Below are 18,512 nucleotides of genomic sequence, written 5' to 3' on the forward strand. Positions count from 1 at the left end.
TGTCCAACCCAGTGTCATTTAGACCTGTGTTACGTTCTCTCAGGTGGATTAAGAAGTGGGGCAAGAAGCACACTCAAAATATTTCTCAAAAGGGAGGAAGAAAGAATTGAATCACTTCAACTGCTTAGACTTGACTGGTTCTTACCTGCTTGACTGTCTAAAGACAGGAATACAACCTGATCCAAGTACTAAACCCAGCAATCATACGGTCAACTGTGTGGCTATGAACAAATGTTTCCTACATATGCCTTTCACATCATGGCAAAGCTAGCCTCATTCTAGTTAGGAAATTAAATCTAACTTTGAGCTTTTGGATCTCAATCCTTGCTTTTTTTTTTTTCTCCCTCATTTCTTTTTTTAACACTGGGGAGTGGAAATAAAAATAAAATCCGGTTATTAAATGGGGAAACAACAGCCATTTCACTTTTCATTTCAACCTCTGAGCCACTGGTAGCAAGCCTTAGCTAAACAGTGAAAGCATTTGTTACATAGCAAAGGGAATCTTGCCCACAAAACTTTTTTGCAAGGCACTAAAATTAAAAATCTACCCAAATGAAACAAAGCTTTGCAAGTTAAAAATCATATTTCATCCTTCTTAAAAGTAACTAATAGCACTTCAAGGACATGCAATACAAATTTCAAACTTTTTTCCTCTCAAAACTCCAGGACTTTTAAGTAAAATTATAGCCAAAATGTCCCTTCTTGGCTTCTTTCATAAAATCACAATTTATTTCAGAGTTTTTCTTTCATTGTGCTGCTTTATAGTTTAACATATATAGAACCTTCATTTGAGACACATAAGAAACATCAACACACACTTAAAAACATTCCTCTGGTGAATCGATTCATGCCAACAGAGCTTTGAATTATGGCTGGAATCATTCAAAATCTGGGTATTTTCAGTGTTCACAGACCTTAACAGATCCATAGACACTTCATCAATACTAAATCTAAAAATTAAAGACAAAGTGAAAATAACTGTAACTGAAGAGGGACAAGCCAGGGTTTGGCCATCTTCCAAGCCAAGAGAGGCACCAGGCTATTCACTCTTCTACTCCCTGGCCATGGAGGGCGGCAGGAACTAAACTTAAGGTATCCAGAAGGATCCTCAAGAGGGATCTTATTGTTTTGGAAGAAAATTTGAAAAAAAAAAAAAAAAGGCAGGGGAGATTGTCCCTTGTAATTGGGTTGTGACAATTTTGAAGGATATCACAGGTGTTCCAGGAGTAGTTAGAAATACCACGGGGGGCAAAAATCTAACAATCCACTTTACCTATTTTGAAAAGGGCAAGTCTGAACAAAGACCCTCCCTTGTTCACACATTCTAGAAAACATGTCTTGGGAAGATAACTCTCTTTGAGTGAGTGTGAGGGGGTTCAAGACCAAACAATTCAAAAAAGACTCACGGAATATTAGACACAATTGTTTTTAGAAAGTAAGTTCTGGAGAAAGCAGTGCAGCTAAACTATATTAATAAGCCTGGACTTCCCTAAAATATGAAAGACCTGGTTGATCCTGACAGATAAGCTACTTATTTATATTTCAAATACCATTCTGTTTTGCTGATTTTATCATGGGTTGTGGTACTTTATTTTTAAATAAATAGGGGGAATCTATTAAGTCTGCTGTTTTCGTGGATAGTAAAATTGGAGAGATTTCTGCTCCCACTTGATCCGATAAATATGTACACACTGTTGACAGTTTCCCTTCCCTGCTTTGGAATATTACCAAGCTGAAATACACCAGAAAAAATAAGATGGGCCAAGATAGGTTAATGGAAGGTATCGGACCAATCTGCAAAGTTCACATAAAATGCTGTGCCCTAGATGCTAAGGGAAGAAGGCAAGGAAGAGACCTTTCAGGAAGAGTCATTTACAGGTGGTTACAGTATAGAGTGTGGCAGATGTGTCAAAGGAAGATGGAATTTTCTATAAGATGGAAAGGAGATAATAAAGAATAAGAACATTTATTAAACATCAGCTTTATTTTTTCATGTTACCTATTTTACATTAGTATAGTCACAGAGGTAGATATCACTGTTCCCACTTTATAGCAAAGAAAACAGGATTTTTTTTAGGGGGGGGGGGTGGTACCAGAGATTGAACTCAGGGGCACTCGGTTACCAAGCCACATCCCCAGTCCTATTTTGAATTTTATTTAGAGGCAGGGTCTCTCTGAGTTACTTAGCACCTTGCTTTTGCTGAGGCTAACTTTGAACTCACAATCCTCCTGCCTCAGTCTCCTGAGTCACTGGGATTACAGGCATGCACCACCATGCTTGGCTTATAGCAAAGAAAACAGGCTGAGAGGAGGGACCAGCACTTTTTACTGGTGTACTCACATCCATTTTCCCCACTCCCCAAGAGAACCCAGCTCTAGGGAGGACCTAGGTTAGCCTATGCTAGGCCAGACAGAATGCTTCTCTGAGGAGATGGGCAGAGATGCACAGACAGAAAGATAGACGGTCCATCTCTACATAGAGGCTTCTGACTTCCTCACAATACTCATTGTATGAATATGAACCAGCTGTAGAAGGAACCAAAGCAGAATCTGGAGCCAACAAGGAGTCAGAATTGATAGAAAGACAGTAAGAACCTGAGCTACAGAACTGACCCAGCCTGGAGCCTGCCTTATCTCTGAATTTGTTGTGATATGATAAATTTCCTGAAGATTCCAGTGAATGTGAAGGCAGTTTCTGAAAGCCTCTTAACTGACACAAGAATTTAAGTTTCTCAACGTGCCCTGCAGCAAGTGACCAAGCAAGTATTTGACCCAACATTGTCTGGCTTGAAACTCAGCTTTCCCATTAAACCACCCTGTAGTGTTGATCAATGCAGCTCTCTGTGACATGATCACATAACATTAGAACTAGAAGGCTCTTCCCTCACCATCCATAAGAAAACACACTGATTTCATCAGAATTCTTGAAGCAGTGGCCTTACTTGCAAACACAAACACATATCTTAGCAAAAATTCTCAGAATTACATATTCTGCGGAACTTCTCACTTTGTATGCATTTAATTTTTAGTAGAACATAGACTCTTCTGCTTTAATAAATGGAATCGAACTTCTGAAAAGCATTCCAAGTTATCTTTAATTTTCTTAGATATGAAAATGGTATTGTGATTATATAGAAGAATGTCCTTAGTCTCAGGAGATGCACACTGAAATATTCAATGGTAAAGAGTCATGATGCCTGAAACTTACTTTTACTTGGTGCAGGAAAATAAAAAAAGTATACATATGGAGAAAGAGGGAAAGATCAAGTCATAAAGCAAATATGGCAAAACGTTAATAATTACTGAATCTAGGCAGAGGGCATATGGGTGTTTGTTGAATTATTCTTTCAGGTTTTCTTCACATTTTAAAAGTGGGAGGGGTGAGGATATGGTGTGGGAGACAGCACTATATAGTATGGTTGTACATTAGAATAACCTGGGGACTTTTTAAAGTACTGAAGCTAGAGCCACCTCTAAGGTGTCCTGCTGGTATGGTAGAAAGAGGATGAGCTTCAGAGTCATTCTGATAGTTCCAACCCCAGATCATTTTTCTTGACTACCATTTATGAAAAATTGTCAGTGTTTTAAACTTAACATTGTCATTAATTCCAACAATAAAGAAATTTACCTGAAATGTACACTGGATAACACAAGAAATATTCAATTACTATTAAAGCATCACAAACTTAAATTAAGCCTTCTGTGCTATGCTCAGTGATCATAGTGGCAGGAAGAATGAAACAGACAGACTTAGTTCTTCCCTAAACAAATCTATATGGAGAGTTTATTTGCTAAAACTGTTTATGAAGGGGGTTTGTTGGTTGGTTGGTTGGTTTTGAGATAGGGTCCTGCTAAATTGCCCAGGCTGGCTTTGAACTCTCAATCTTCCTGCTTTAGTCTCCCATGTAGCCAGGATTATAGGCATGTGACACTGTACCCAGCAGCCCAAAACTTAACTTATAAAAATGCCAAAAAAAAAAAGGAACAATATTTAAGGAGAAGCATTAAGCCATCTGTCCTCATTTAAAAAGAAAAAGTCTTACTAAAATCATGCTCTTTACTCCATGTTAAAAATGAGCCGTAATCTGCTCAACTATGAGGAAAGGATTCCATGAAGAATAAATACACAACTCCAAGTCTCCAAATTCAAATTTGTGCAAATTACTTAAAGATACTCCAGTGAGTCTTACATATGGAAAAAAGCTCTCTAAGGTCCAATATCTAAATTTCAGCCAGCACATGGGCTGCCTCAGTTCTATTTATCTTTCTTACTTGAAATGTATAAATGTGTATGGGGTACAGATTGTAGGTGAATAAAGATTTGATAAAATTAAATAGCGAAATAAAAAATAAACAATAAACCTTAAAAACATAATTCTTACAATAGAGTTTTTTTTATCATGAAAATAGACCTTACAACATATGTGGATTTTATAAAAGTTTTATTGGTATAAAATGTGCATACATTTAAATTATACAATTTGGTAAGTTTTGACAATATGTATACACCCTTGAAACCATCATAACAATCAAGATAATTCACAGAAATATCCTGGGTGACTTTGTGAATCAATGGAGTGATGGAGTGATGGTCCTAGCAGAGAGAGTTTTCAGGAAAGGAAATTCTTCACAGAGGTTGTTATTTAAAAGAACAGAAAAACAGTCTCCATATAAAAGTCCAAATACTTTCATTAAAAAAATAATATAAACATGAGGATTTTTATTTTTCCTCCTAAATTTAAATCTAAGAGACAAACATACATTGTATTATCTTATCTTAGATGTAGGTCTAAATATAAACATAGGTACCCTTAACATTTCCAAATACTTAGAAAAATAAAAACTAAAGCCATAGTCATACAACACTATGTTTGAGATTTTAAACATACCCACAGTAAGAATTTCAGCTAATTCCAAAGTAAAACAATTTAGAAAGAGTATATCTACATATAGCAGTAATATATACAGACTTCCTAAAGTTGTTGTATTAGGCCCAGAGTATATCCATCTTGCAGGCAGGGTTGCTCTAGGCAAAACTGAGGAAGGAAGTGACTTCAGCAACTGTTAAGTCTCCACCTCCAATTCTTTCCTCCCCTTCCGGTGTTTGTTCCATTTTTCAGGGAACTCCCTTTGTCCATAGTGCCCTCATTGATGAGGCTTCTCCAGACTATGAATTTTTTCCCTCAAGAACCTAAAATGTATCCATATGTTGTCTATATAATCTACTCAAAAGTGCAGTTCCTGCTTCCAGTGGGGCTAGTGAATGTAATAATGGCCATGTTGTCTGCTCCATCTTTCCATCACCTTCTCAGCTGAACAGTAGCTAAAGACTATTCTATTCTTAGATGTCTTCTGCTACCAGCTTTGCTCAGATTTAAAAAGAAAGGATTTTAAAGTCCATGGAGAACTTCTAGAAGGCAGATCCACTTGACCTAGGACTTGGCTTACCATAGTGGCTACGCTGGACTCCCCATTACGTTAAATCCCATATTGCTCAATATGAGAGATTTAATTTCCATGTGGGGATCTTTTGTCTCCAACTGGACCTTGAGCAAAATTATGAGCAGATGTCATGTCTTATTATTAGTTTCTGATACTCTTAAGCACTTGGGACATGTATTAAATATTTATGAATAAAACAAAATAATGAAAATCATCTTATGAGAATGTATTGATGCTATTTGCACTGCATTTAAAAAATAAACAAACTTAGGTCCATCCACTTTAGTATCTGAATTGGAAATGAACACTGAAGGTTGTACTTGTGTAGGAAATTACACAAGTATAATCACTGAAGCAAAAATTAGTTCTTTGGGTGCACTAGACAAAGCAAAGTTAAGGTTTCCTTGTTAATTGTACAATAGAGGAGCGATGACTACATTTCCACTGTGAAACTTTCAGGGTGCACTCCCCCCCTCCAGACTCTGTCACAAAAAAAACACAAAGCAACAGGAGAAAACAACTTTAAAAATGTAAAGAAAACCTAAGTGAAACTTCAGACCTCATCCACTATATGGTTTTCTAAGGTTCATAAGTAAACAAGGTTAATGATTTCTGGTGGAAACTATAGACAACATCAGTTTAACATTCAACATTTCAACCCAAATTCAAATTTTAAAAATGTCCACTCAAGTGGAATTGTGTTTAAGGACTTAAGATTCCTTTTATAAAAAGCCAAAGAGGGCTGGAATTGTGCTCAGTGGTAGAGCGCTCGCCTAGCACAGGTGGGTCCCGGGATCGATCCTCAGCACCACATAAAAATAAAGGCATTGTGTTGTGTCCATTTACACCTAAAAATATAATAAATATTTTTTTTAAAAAATCTCTGCTTCTCCTCATTTGCTTTAAAAATAAATAAATAAATAAAAAGTCAAACGGCATAAAATCCATATAAAGAATCCTTATTTTTTTCAGATCATTATTATATAATATTTAATTAAAACTATTTCAAATAGCAGACAACAAATTCTGTACACACAGAAATAGTTTGGAAATAATTTCCACAAGGGTAGGAATCTTCATTTCTTTTCCTCACTGATATATTGTATGTGCCCAGGAAGACTTAGTTGCCACATAGTAGCAAGTGCTCGATAAATATCTGTTGAATTAACTGAATGAGTGAATAAACAGAAGCCAAAAATAGATTCAGGGGCACAAAAAGACCAACCTTTTCCCCTAAGGCATAGGATGTATAAAGTGCAATTTCTAGAAGATCTTTTAACCAACTCCAAAATGCAGTTTATCTAATTTTATATTTGAATTGTTAAAATAAAAATTAGCAATAGACTGTTAAATCAAAAGGAGGCTTCAGTTTTTCTGGAAAAAAAATTACTTATTTATTTTTTATTCAGTACTGGGGATGGAACCCATAACCTTAGGAATGCTGATAGGCACTCTACCACTGAGCTACATTCCCAGTCCTTGTTTAGTGGAATTTAAGGTTTTTTACTACTAATATCTGAATAATGTCATGTATTTTTAAAACTACTAGGCACTCTCCAGATCAGAGGATTTTAGGCTGGATCTGTTGGGGCACGCCTATAGTCCCAGTGACTCAGGAGGCTGAGTCAGGAGGATTACAAGTTCAAAGCCAGCCTCAGCAATTCATCAAGGCCTTAAGATGAGTTTAGTAAGACCTCTGTCTCAAAGTAAAAAGGGCTGGAGATGCCCCTGGGTTCAATCCCTGGTATCAGGGGCAAAAAAAAAAAAAAAAAAAAAAAAGGATTTGGTCCTTAAAAAACTTGTCACTCACAGGATTTTTATGCAAATCTTTTTGATTTACAAAGAATATATTCAGGATTGAGTATGTAGCTCAGCAGTAGTATACTTGCCTGGCATGATTCAATCCCCACATGGCAAAAATAAAAAATAAAAAAACACTCCACTTTCACACTCTGATTTTCTGTGTAAAAAAGAACCCTTAAAATCAATACAAAAGTTAACCCAAAGGAATACATTTCATTTGAGTTGAAGCCATGGAAGACAATAAAGCTGATGGTTACTTCACAAGGAACCATTAATCAAGCAACAACGGAGAGCCCTGGAAAACTTCACAGTGGACATGGTCTGAAGTTCTGTCTGGCTTAAGGAGTTAAAAACAAAACAAAACAAAAGGAGCTGCTCATTCTGTCTGCTGTGATGTTCTTAGCCAGTACCCCCCCACCTCCCCCACCCCCTACCCCAGCCCTACCCCCACGAGGTCAGGTGGCCATGGCCATGGCCATCACACAAACAGTCTCCAAAGCGCGCCAGGGCACCTGGCATAGAGCAAAAACAGCTTGGATGTCTGAGACATTTCATGATAACCTGGACAGAAAAAATTCTATAGGTTTCCCCTTGGATACAATAGATGAATAGAAAATCTGACATTAATAAACATATTACAGTTTTCCCTTGACACCACCTTGCACAGGCTAAAACTTGGTCTTAGGTTTATGAAGCGGATCCTTAAATTTTGTGCAGATAAAAGGAGAGAACTCTTCTTTTGACATAAGGCAAAGAAAATTTTTCTTTACAGAAGTCTCATAAAATGGACTGGAATAAAATGAAAGCCCCTCCTTCAGACTTTATACAGAGGCAAACATAGCTTTAAAAAATTGCTATCATCAATGAAAAAGAATCCAAATGACTCTTGAAAAGAAGCAATAATAAAATCAGAGAGATGTCACATAAAAAGAAAAGACAAACTCATATGGAAATATTAAGAAAAATGAAAAACAATGTTAGAACAAAGTCAAGAGGGTGAACTATTTTGGTCATTTTATTTAATGTGTTAAAGCCAATATTCAAGGCAAAACATTAAAAACATCAATGTGGATGTTAGATTCAAAGGTGGGGAAGAAATCAGATAGTTCTGCCTCACTTGGGTTGGCTGTTGAACAATAAGGACAAAAGAATGATACTTTTAAAAGATACTTTTTTGGAGGCTGGGGGTATAGTTCAGTGATAATAGTGTATGCTTAGCATGCTACAGCACCCCCCACTTCTCCCCCCCAAAATTATTCTCTGCTTAGAAATCTCACATGTGAGGCTTACCATTTACTATCGTCAATATTAGAATAAATAATATTTTATATGCTTTGTTTAATTCATCTTACTCTGAGTACCCTAGAATTATATTTCCTCTTAGAAAAGTGATCATCATCATAATCATAATTCTGTTAACATCTGTAGAGAAGTAAAGCTTAATTCAAAGAAATTTATATAATGTATTAACCCCAAGCCTTAGACTTTTAAAGACGACTCATCACTCATTTTTAGGGACAAAAGAAAAAAAAATTTCTTAAAATGCAGCCTTTCTTCATATGTCTTCACTCACCTTTCTAAATAAAAATTTAACTGGGATAGGGCTGGTTTGTGGCTTAGTGGTAGAGCACTTGCCTAGCACTGGGTCTGATTCTCAACAGCACCATACATAAATAAATAAAATAAAGGTCCATCAACAACTGGGATAAATTAAATCCTCAAAACTACTATTCTGAAATGTGCATATTTCACTGTATTCAAGTATTTAAGGTACAAAGTAAATTGAGTATAAAGGGGGGGGGGTCCTACAGTCAAGTAATCCTTTTGAAATTTAAAAGTAAACAAGGCAATTAATTTTTCTCTTTGAATATACTTCTAATGGAATCCAGTAAATCTGCACATTTTCCCCTGCAATGCAATACAAATTTTACAAACTTTTTTTTTACAAATTTTACAAACTTTAATAAAATGTATTATTTCCCAGATATCTAATGTATGTTTTTAAAATATCAACATCTGCTATAAATTGGGATACCCCAAGACTCAGTATTAACATTTAAAACCCCATTCAACTAAAGCAAATTTCCTTACTTCTTTAAATGGTACCTTAGGCATATCAATAAGAAGTCTCTTCAAGTCTGAACTCAAAATGAATGCCCTATAGATAAATATCTGAGAGATCACAATTTTTACATAATGATAAACAAACATCTATTTCTAAATGCTAAAGTTTACTCTGTGTTTATGAGAATTTTGTCCTTCCCAAGTGATTTTTAAAAACACAATTTACTCCTATAACTTCCTCTGTGAGTGAGAGCAGGATTAACTATCTTTTTTCTTCCCACTGACAGGGCAATACCATGGAGAATAGAGGAGGAGAAGTGTAATGCTCAAGGTCACGTGTCAATCTGTACTTCCACTCAATGTGAAAGGCCATGAGCCCACATCATTAGACAATGCATGTGTTATTTTTCTCTCCTTTTCATCACTATCTGATATAACTATCCATTTTCCCACTATAAGCATAGAAATCACAAACCCTAAAGGTTATTTCTACTCCTTTTCTTTCCAAAGACTTCTTCACAACAAATACTGCATTTTTAAAAGTTGGGAACATTAGCCAGCTACTCAGGAGACCCAGCAGGAGGATCACTTGAGCCCAGGAGCTCAGGCCTGCCTGGGCAACATAATGAGACTCCACCCAACCCCAATAAAGTTGGAAACATTGTAAATGTCTATAAAATCCTAATAAATAGCCAAATGTCTTCACAAAAGCAGTTAAATGAAAGAAATTCGAGCTGTGGAAACAATGTCATGCAAAAATATGTCAAGGAAAAACTTGAGATGAGACTTTCCATTTTGCTGACCAGATCCTTAAGTTTTTTTCTATATGCCTATAAATTATTTCAAAATTTGCTTTTTGATTAACTGCTTTAAAAGTATTCATACAAAAAGAAAAGGGCAAGCTTTCTAAAAATCAATTGTTTTTAAAAAATGAAAATGCAATATATTCAACTCAACTGGATAACAAGATTTGGAGAAACAAAGGTCTATGTATTCAAAGTTACATGCATTGTAACAAATGTTCATATACTGGAAAAGTTTTAACAATGTTATGAGACACTATAACACTTCTGAGTAGATTCAAATTTTTTCTGAGTAGTATTCAAATTTTGTTGCTGAGGATCCTTTCTCAATTCTTGTATTTTATAACTTTGGAGGGCACAGTAATTAAAATGAATTTTATTGACAAGTAAAACAGGATGATTCTATATAAATGAAGCAGGTGGTAGGCCCCATCAATTTTGCTTATTTAAAAATGTATATATTCCACAACTATGTAATACCTATTAAAGTATGTGGTAAAGTGCAAAGTTTAAGTGTTTTATTTACTAATTACATACACCTCCTTTATGATACTATCACACTATTTATTGCAGCTTTTCCAAAACCTAATTATCTATTAAGACTATTCAAAATAAAGAGTTTGGGGCTGGGGTTGTGGCTCAGTGGTAGAGCGCTCACCTAGCACATGTGAGGCCCTGGGTTAGATTCTCAGCACCACATATAAATAAGTAAAATAAACGTATTGTGTCAACCTACAACTAAAAAAATAAATGTTTTTTTAAAAAGAGAGAGTTTTATTCTTGAATGGCAAGAAAAATAAGGCTCTGGTCCTTAAGGAAATGATAAAATTTTATTTTACAGTGTTAGGTTGAAAAGTCTCTTTATTATTAATTCTGAGGCAGAGAAAATAAATACCATGTTTTCAGACATTCAAAGTCTAATTTGTGTAATTTACATTAACAATAACATTCAACTTAATGACAAAGTTTGGGAATAAGAGATTCATGATTTAAAAATTGACACATCAGGCAACAAAGGAAAATACCAGATGGGCTTTTCAGGTGACTTTTAATTTATTCTTCAAAATGAAAATTTGTCTCTATTTTTTGTCTCACTGGGGATTATCCAGGGATGCTCTACCATGGAATTACATCCTCAGCCCTTTTTATTTTTTTTTACTTTGAGACAGGATCTCACTAAATTGTGGAGGCTGGCCTCCAACTTGTCATCCTGCTGCCTCCAGAGTCATTGGTATTTCAGGCGTGTACCACCATGCCCAGCCAAAAACTATTAGTAAAAGACAAATTATATTGTGAATCCCCTCACTTATTCTCTAGTTACAAAAATAATAATTGAGAAAGTGAAAATTCAATTTAACAATACAAATAACAGTATTCTTCACAGTGTCATGTATACTGTTCATTCAACTACTCATAAATGATTTGAGAATAACATTGTTTAATTCTACAAGTATTCATTAAGCTTCTTTTTGTGCTAGTAGCTTTGCTAGGCAACAGAGATTAACTCATGATTGAAACACTACTGTTACCCTCAAAAAGCTTTCTGTTTAGTAAGAGAGAAAACTAGATATTAGCAAGTGTGTGATCTATATTATAATTTTAATAGAGGCAGTAATTATATTATACAAGTTCAAATGAACAAGTGATCAACTCAACTCATTCAATAATCAAACTTCTTAAAGGCTCTGATAAACTCTAGTTCAAACATCAGACATATTGATTAAATTATATTTATTTTATTAACAGCAATGATTCTTTATCTTTGCAAAAAAAAATACTTGTAAACAAAACAGTCATTCATATTTCAAGAAATACCAAGGAACATGAAAGAGCTGAATGTGGGCCCACCATAATGGTACATGTTTATAATCCCAGCTACTTGGGAGTCTGAGGCAGGAGTATCTAAATTTCCAAGATCAGTCTCAGCAACTTAGCAAGACTCTGTTTCAAAAAAAAAAAAAAGAAAGAAAAGAAAAAGTAGGGTTGGGGAGGTAGCTCAGCAATAGAACCCCTTAGGTTCAATTTCCAGTGATGGGGGAAAAAAAAAAAAAGCTAAAAAGCTTAATTGGTCAAGATACATATCCCAAATGCTACTAAAATCTGTACATAATAACTCATTTTATCCATACCTCTCATCATAACCCTATGAAGCAGGTGCTACCATTATTCCCATTTTACAGATGAGGAATCTAAGGTTAATTTGACCAAGGTCAAAGCAGAAATGCTGGGACTTGAACCTACAGAATCTGGTTCCAGAGACCCTACTCTTAGCCACTACATTAGACACCCTCTCTGAGAATGGTGATAATTATGAGGCAGCTAACACAGTGCTCTGTGTTGTCCACTCTGATTAATCTTTACAGCAACCCTTCAAAAAGGAGTCTCCCTTCCCATGTATAGGAGAAAACCAGCACAGATCAGTTTAGAAATTTATCCAAGGTCACAGAGCCAGTGAGGGATGGCAAAATTCAAATTCAGGCAGTATACCTCCCCTGTGCTATCTGGCCTTTCAAAGATTCAGTCGTACCCTCATGAAAAAGGTCACATGCTGAAATTTATTAAGCAATTCAAAAAGCCTTTGTATAAGTCTTTTTGAAACACATTGAAAGGTTTGGAGTTTATGACAAGCATTTCTTTAAGACAGCATTTAAGTCACTTTTCAACTTTACTACTTGGGACTGATCATAAACACATTTCTGCTCTTTAAAAAGAATCTTTCTGTAGCAACTTGGCAGATTTCAGTACAGGAACAGTCTATTCTTTAAAATTAAATTTAGCAACAACTTATTCTGGTTAGTCTGAAAGAGAAGGAGAGAATTAACTACTAAGAGGCCTTTCCTGTACTTTAATATTTCAAAACATGTTTAGTTTGGCCTAATTTGACTCTTGTGGACAACTAGCCCAGAACTTGATTCAAAAAGAGTAAAACCAATTTAAAATAGCAGAATTCTAAACAGTGACCACAGAAGCCAATTCAGAATAACCATTCTCATAGTTTTTACTTTTATCTCACACTAAATATTAAAGATGCATAAGACAAGGTTGTCATAAAGCATATAAGGGTAGATATTTGTACTTTTGAACTACTGATAACCAAGAAACCAAATTAAAATTTTACAAAAAAACTGTAGAATGACATTGTTTAAAGAGTAACACAAGTACCAAATGATGAATATCAAAGGAAACATAATCCATATTTCTCATATATCCTTAACACACTCCACTGTGTCCAGTAACTGGGAAACACAAAATTCTGTACTGTGATGCCTCCCTAGAATAGAAAGGAGCTAAAGACGAAGTGTTAAACGGAATTTCCATCTTACCTTGCTTTCCTCCAACAGGTTCAAAGACTTCATAACCTTTAATACTGAATTGATATTTTTTCAAAAGGGAACCATAAAATTATCTTAAAAAATAACACTGAGCGATGCCACTAGGCAACCTGTCTTTCCTTGCTCTATCACCACACATTGAAATGAATAATACCTTCTGCTTTGCCTTTACTGAACAAAAGTTAACTTTGATTTACAGGAAAATGTACCCATTAGCCATTTTACACTTTTTGCAGGTCACAGAGTCTATCGGATCACATCGCTATTACTGCTCACTAGGCATCCAAAAGACAGAAAGCATGCCATCACCAATTATTGTATAAGCGTTATAATGCCCCGATGGTGGAAGTCTGGCAATACCTAGAAATACAGCAAGGCTGGTGAATAAGGAGTCGAGGGGCGGGGGAAGAGGGAGCAAGGGAGGGAGGGAGTCGCCACCTCAAATCCACGCCGGACCAGGAATCTCCAGCCCACAACCTGATCCCTGCCCTCCCCAAGAGCGGACCGGCTACCACGTTTGGATCTCACATCCCCCACCCCCACCAAAGAAAACCTACGTGGTACTCACCCTTTTGCAAAGTCTGCACCCGGTCCAGCTCCGAGACGGGTCGGGGTGGCAGCGAGGGAGGGGACGTCTGGGCTGTGGGCAGGGGGGGGGGGTGTCGGTGCGTCACTCGAGTGCAGGACGGTGAGTTCGACGGGTGGGAACGGAAAGGAGCAGGGAAATCAAGTCACGGTCGAAAAGGGAGGAGGAAAAACCGAGGGGGTGGGGTGAGGGAGCGCCCCTCCCTAACAGAAACCCACCGGCCCCTACGACCCTTGCCCCCGCCGAGGAAAAAGAAAACCAGGGAAAATAATAGACTGACAAATAAATCTCTAAAACGATGAGGAGCGAGGAACGGACTTTAATTTAAAGGAGCAAAACTGAGCAAGGGCTGGTGGGGAGACAGAGAGAAGTGGCTTTGGGTCTATCCCATGCCTTTGCAGTCCCCAAGCAGAGGAGGAGGCTGGCTGAGGGGAAGTTGCAGCGGCTCCCAAGGAGGAGGAGAAGGAGGAGAAGGAGGAGGAGGAAGATGTTACACCGTAACAAGTACAGACAGACAGCCATGGATCAGAGGGGCGCTGCGAGCAGGGGCGGCCGCGGCGGGGCGAGCGGCAGCGGGCGGCAGCACCGCCTGCTCAGCTCGCTCAAGACATTTAATTGGATTGATGGGTTGTGCAGTGACTCACAGACTTTACTGAGTCGTACAGCAGTCCCCGCCCAGCTGGACAGGGGAGATGCGGCGGGGACGGGCGGGGTAAGGGGGCCGAGGGAGAGCCGCGAGGGGAGGAGGCTACTGGGAGGGCGAGGCGTTGCGGGGCGGGGAGCGGAGCGGAGCCGCCCAATGGCGAGGCCCGCCGTCCCGACGGGCATGAGTATCGACCAATGATGGTGCGGCTCGATAGGCGGCTGGCTTCGCCCCTGGCCCAATGAGTCTTCTAAGGACACTGCCGCGAACCGGGCGGGGGAAGTGGAGTGGGGGGTGGGGAGAGGTGGGTGGACGTTGAAGTGGGGGGTGGAGGGAAAGACGAGGCGCCGGAGACCAGCAGAGTCACTCTGCCCTCCTCGCTCCAGAAGTGCGCCTTCTGCCAATCCGAGCGCCGCGTGGGGGTGATGGACGTAAGCGTGTGGCCAATGAGGAGGAGAAGGTTGCCGCAGGGAGCCAGAGGGAAGGAGCGGGCGGGCCCACGCCCTCCCTCTCTCCCCAGCCGGGTCCTCCCTCCCACCCCGCTCGGGTCAGTCACGCAAATAACAGTGTGAGGGCTGGGGCCGCGCGGGGGGGTGGGGGCCGTGCTGCTGGCTGCGTGACAGCGATAGGGACTGGCTGTGCTGCCGACTCCGCGACGGCAGGAGGAGGCGGTAGCGGAGGGTTGCTCCTCACTCAGCTTGCTGGCTGCTGCTGCTGCTGCTGCTGCTGCTCAGCCTCTGCCTGGCGCTGCCCGGGAGCCCCTGCGGCCAAACCCCACTCCCGGGGGATAACCCGATTTGGAGTGAATCATATCCAAAGTTGGCCCGTGTCTACACAGTGCCCACTTTTGGAGACAACTCTGTGTGAAGTCGATGGGGATGTGTTCTGGGATCTGAGGAGCCTGCAAACCAGAGGAGACGGGAGGCTTAGCAATGGCATTTGTCCCTCGCTTGTTTTCTGGGAAAGTCAGGGTAGGGTGTGGACAGGTTGAAACAGCTCCTGAAAACACACCGTTTCTTTATTGAGTTTCTGGAAAAGGCACTTAACCTGGCACGAGTGAAGCTGTATCGGCTTTGCTTTTTCAGTGCATGCGTGTACCTTAGTTTCCCCCAAACCCACCCGCCCTCACCGCTCTTTCTCCCACTTCCTCACCTTGAACCCTGATGGCAAGGTGCACCCACTCCTAGATCTCCTCACTGCTGATTCCCAGGATCTATGGCGTTTCTCAATATCTTGGCCACTCTCCAATAATTATTTCACATATCTTAACCCTTTCCATGCACTTGTGCTTGGAAGTAACTGCAATCACCAATAAACCCGAATAGAGATGCCCTCAAAAGCACTGGCTAGAGCTCACCTTCTTTGCTACAAGGTGCATTCCCGAGGCTTAAAATAATTACTTTCTGTCAAGAAACTAAGGAAAGGCAAATCAGATATTGCATTTGTATTCACATCCACTCAGTATACCCAACATTCACTTTCTATATACAAGTCTACTAGAGATGGAGGATTAATATAGGGTCTTGAGGTGAGCGAGGTAATTTTTTTTTCCATATAACTGAAACCTACAGTGGTCTGGAATCAAAAGAGGTGTATTAAGTAAAAACAAAGGTTTTACTCTAGTCATTTGGGGGCTTGCCTTGATTATGTCACTTTAGGATCAGATCCTTCCCCTGGGCTTAGCCGTGACACAAAAACCTGATATCTCTTACCTCTCCCCCTTCTGATTTAAGCCTGCACCAGGATTTCTGTAATTCTAAATTCACTTAGGAAAGTGAGCTGTATCACAAACTTCTTGTAGCACACAGGTTATGTATATATTGTCCCTTAATGTGTTAAAACTCCTTTGGAGTTCTGCAGGGCAAAGAGGCCAGTGTCCTCCCCCTAAAACATCCTGATCCACAGAAGGTACACAGTGTTCCCCTGGCCAGGGTTCTGTGATAAGTTCAACAAACTAGATCCCTCATGTGGGGAAAATCTGCTGCATTTTCTAATGTAGGTTACTGTATTACATTTAAGAATGTGCTCGTGAAACATGTTAGAAAGCCCTTTTCTTATTTCTTCCTCTGTGAAGTCATTTTGTGGACAAGTGAAAGTAGTTGGTGAAAGTATTATTTTACATACTGTGGTGGGTACTATAAAAACAGAAGAAGATTTTGAGTCTAGACATTCACTAGTATATTTTAGAGGATTCCCAAATACCCAGGATTAGCATCTTGTGGCAAAAATTGCCCCTTTGTCAATTGTTATATGCCTCCAATCCACCATGAGTCACTTTCTAATTTTGTGCTCTTCATTTTCCAATATTTCTTAAATTATGTGTAAGACTAGTAGACCCAGGTTTCTGGGTCCATTCTCAGATTACTGAGTCATCCATTTCTTTAGCTTGTACCTGGACATCTTTCTAAACATACAACCCAGGGGACTTGAACTAGTATTGAAATTTTAAATATTTAAATACAATACATATTTTATTTGAGAATCCCTATTTATTCCTTCCTTTCTTCCTATTTTTTTCATTCTCTCACATGCCTATCTCCTTGCTTCCATGTTTCTTCTATTTTCATTTTTGTGATCACTTCCCTCTCTATGTTTCTTCTACATAGGCCTAGAACGTGGGTAATCCCTAAAAAAAAAAAGAGGATGAAGCTGAAAAACTGCCCTTCACAAATGATATGGGCATACTTTGGAACTATAACACTGAAAAGTACAGTGAAGTCAAATAAAAATGTTAGAAGCCTAAAAGAACCACTGTAGCTTATTTTATGTATGATTCAGTGTGTGTATATAAAGTTTAGCTAGTTTATGATCTCAAAGTTGACACAAGCAGAATTTTTCTTACATGTGATCTACATTTCAAAATGTAAATTTCTACATGCAAATGCTATATTTCTATTGTTACTATATTTTTTTCTTTTGAACAGTGGAGTGAGACTAGTGATATGCTTAGATTGTGTGCCTAATTTTTTTAGAAAGCACTATATAAGATCTATGTTGTCTCAAATAGCTTACAATCTGGTTGAGAGGCTCAAAAGTACACACATGAGACATTTAAATACGAACCTGAGGAAAAGTCTAGGAACTTGAAGTGTGTTTGTCAGGAAAAAAAGATGGCTTTGGTGCATATTTATCTACTTTTCCTTTTGCTTATCTGTACTTTCTAATCTATTGTGATGTGAGTTACATGTGCAAGTTTATAGAATCTAAAATAAAATACAAGTGACATGTGCTAAAAGATTTCTTCCTCTTTACTATTATTTAGCTTATAGTGTTGTAGCTGATCTCCTCAATTAGATTATTTAAGTTCCATACAAACAGTTTTGAATATATACTACCCACATGAACCAGGAAGCAAAAGCAAATTCTTTATCATAGATAAAGGATTAATCTCAAACCTTACAGAATTCCCACATATAAATGCTGGGCAAACATGAGCTCACAATTTGAATTACAAAACAAATGAGGGAAAAAAAAAAGCCATTTGTGAAAAAGAGGAAGCACAGGAGAACACACACACACACAGTAGAATTTAATTCTGAATCTGAAAAAAAAAGTTCAAGAAAGTGATAGGTCCAACCAGGCACAGTGGCCCATGCCTCTAATCCCAGAACTTGATAGGCTGAGACAGGAGGATCACAAGTTCAAAGTCAATCTCAGCCCACTGGAATCAAACTGTGACATATGATATATTAAGAACTATGTAATGTTTTGAACGACCAACAATAAAAAAAAATAAAAAATAAACATACTCACACACATGTGTGTATATGTATGTGTGTGTGTGTGTGTATATATACACACACACACACATACATACATACATACACATAGATAGATAA

General features: G+C 38.3%; 1 protein-coding gene across 1 annotated transcript in view; it reads right to left on the bottom strand.

Moving 5' to 3' along the window:
* The window catches only part of Sertad2 (SERTA domain containing 2), a 107,644-nt gene extending 93,505 nt beyond the window's left edge, over positions 1-14,139 (bottom strand). Inside the window, exon 1 of the mRNA XM_026387210.2 lies at positions 14,013-14,139. The gene's annotated coding sequence lies outside the window, so the exon portion shown is untranslated. The remainder of the gene's footprint in view (positions 1-14,012) is intronic.
* Positions 14,140-18,512: the final 4,373 nt, after the last annotated feature.

This window comes from Urocitellus parryii, chromosome 12, assembly GCF_045843805.1.
Source record: "Urocitellus parryii isolate mUroPar1 chromosome 12, mUroPar1.hap1, whole genome shotgun sequence".
NCBI classification, from domain to species: Eukaryota; Metazoa; Chordata; class Mammalia; order Rodentia; family Sciuridae; genus Urocitellus; species Urocitellus parryii.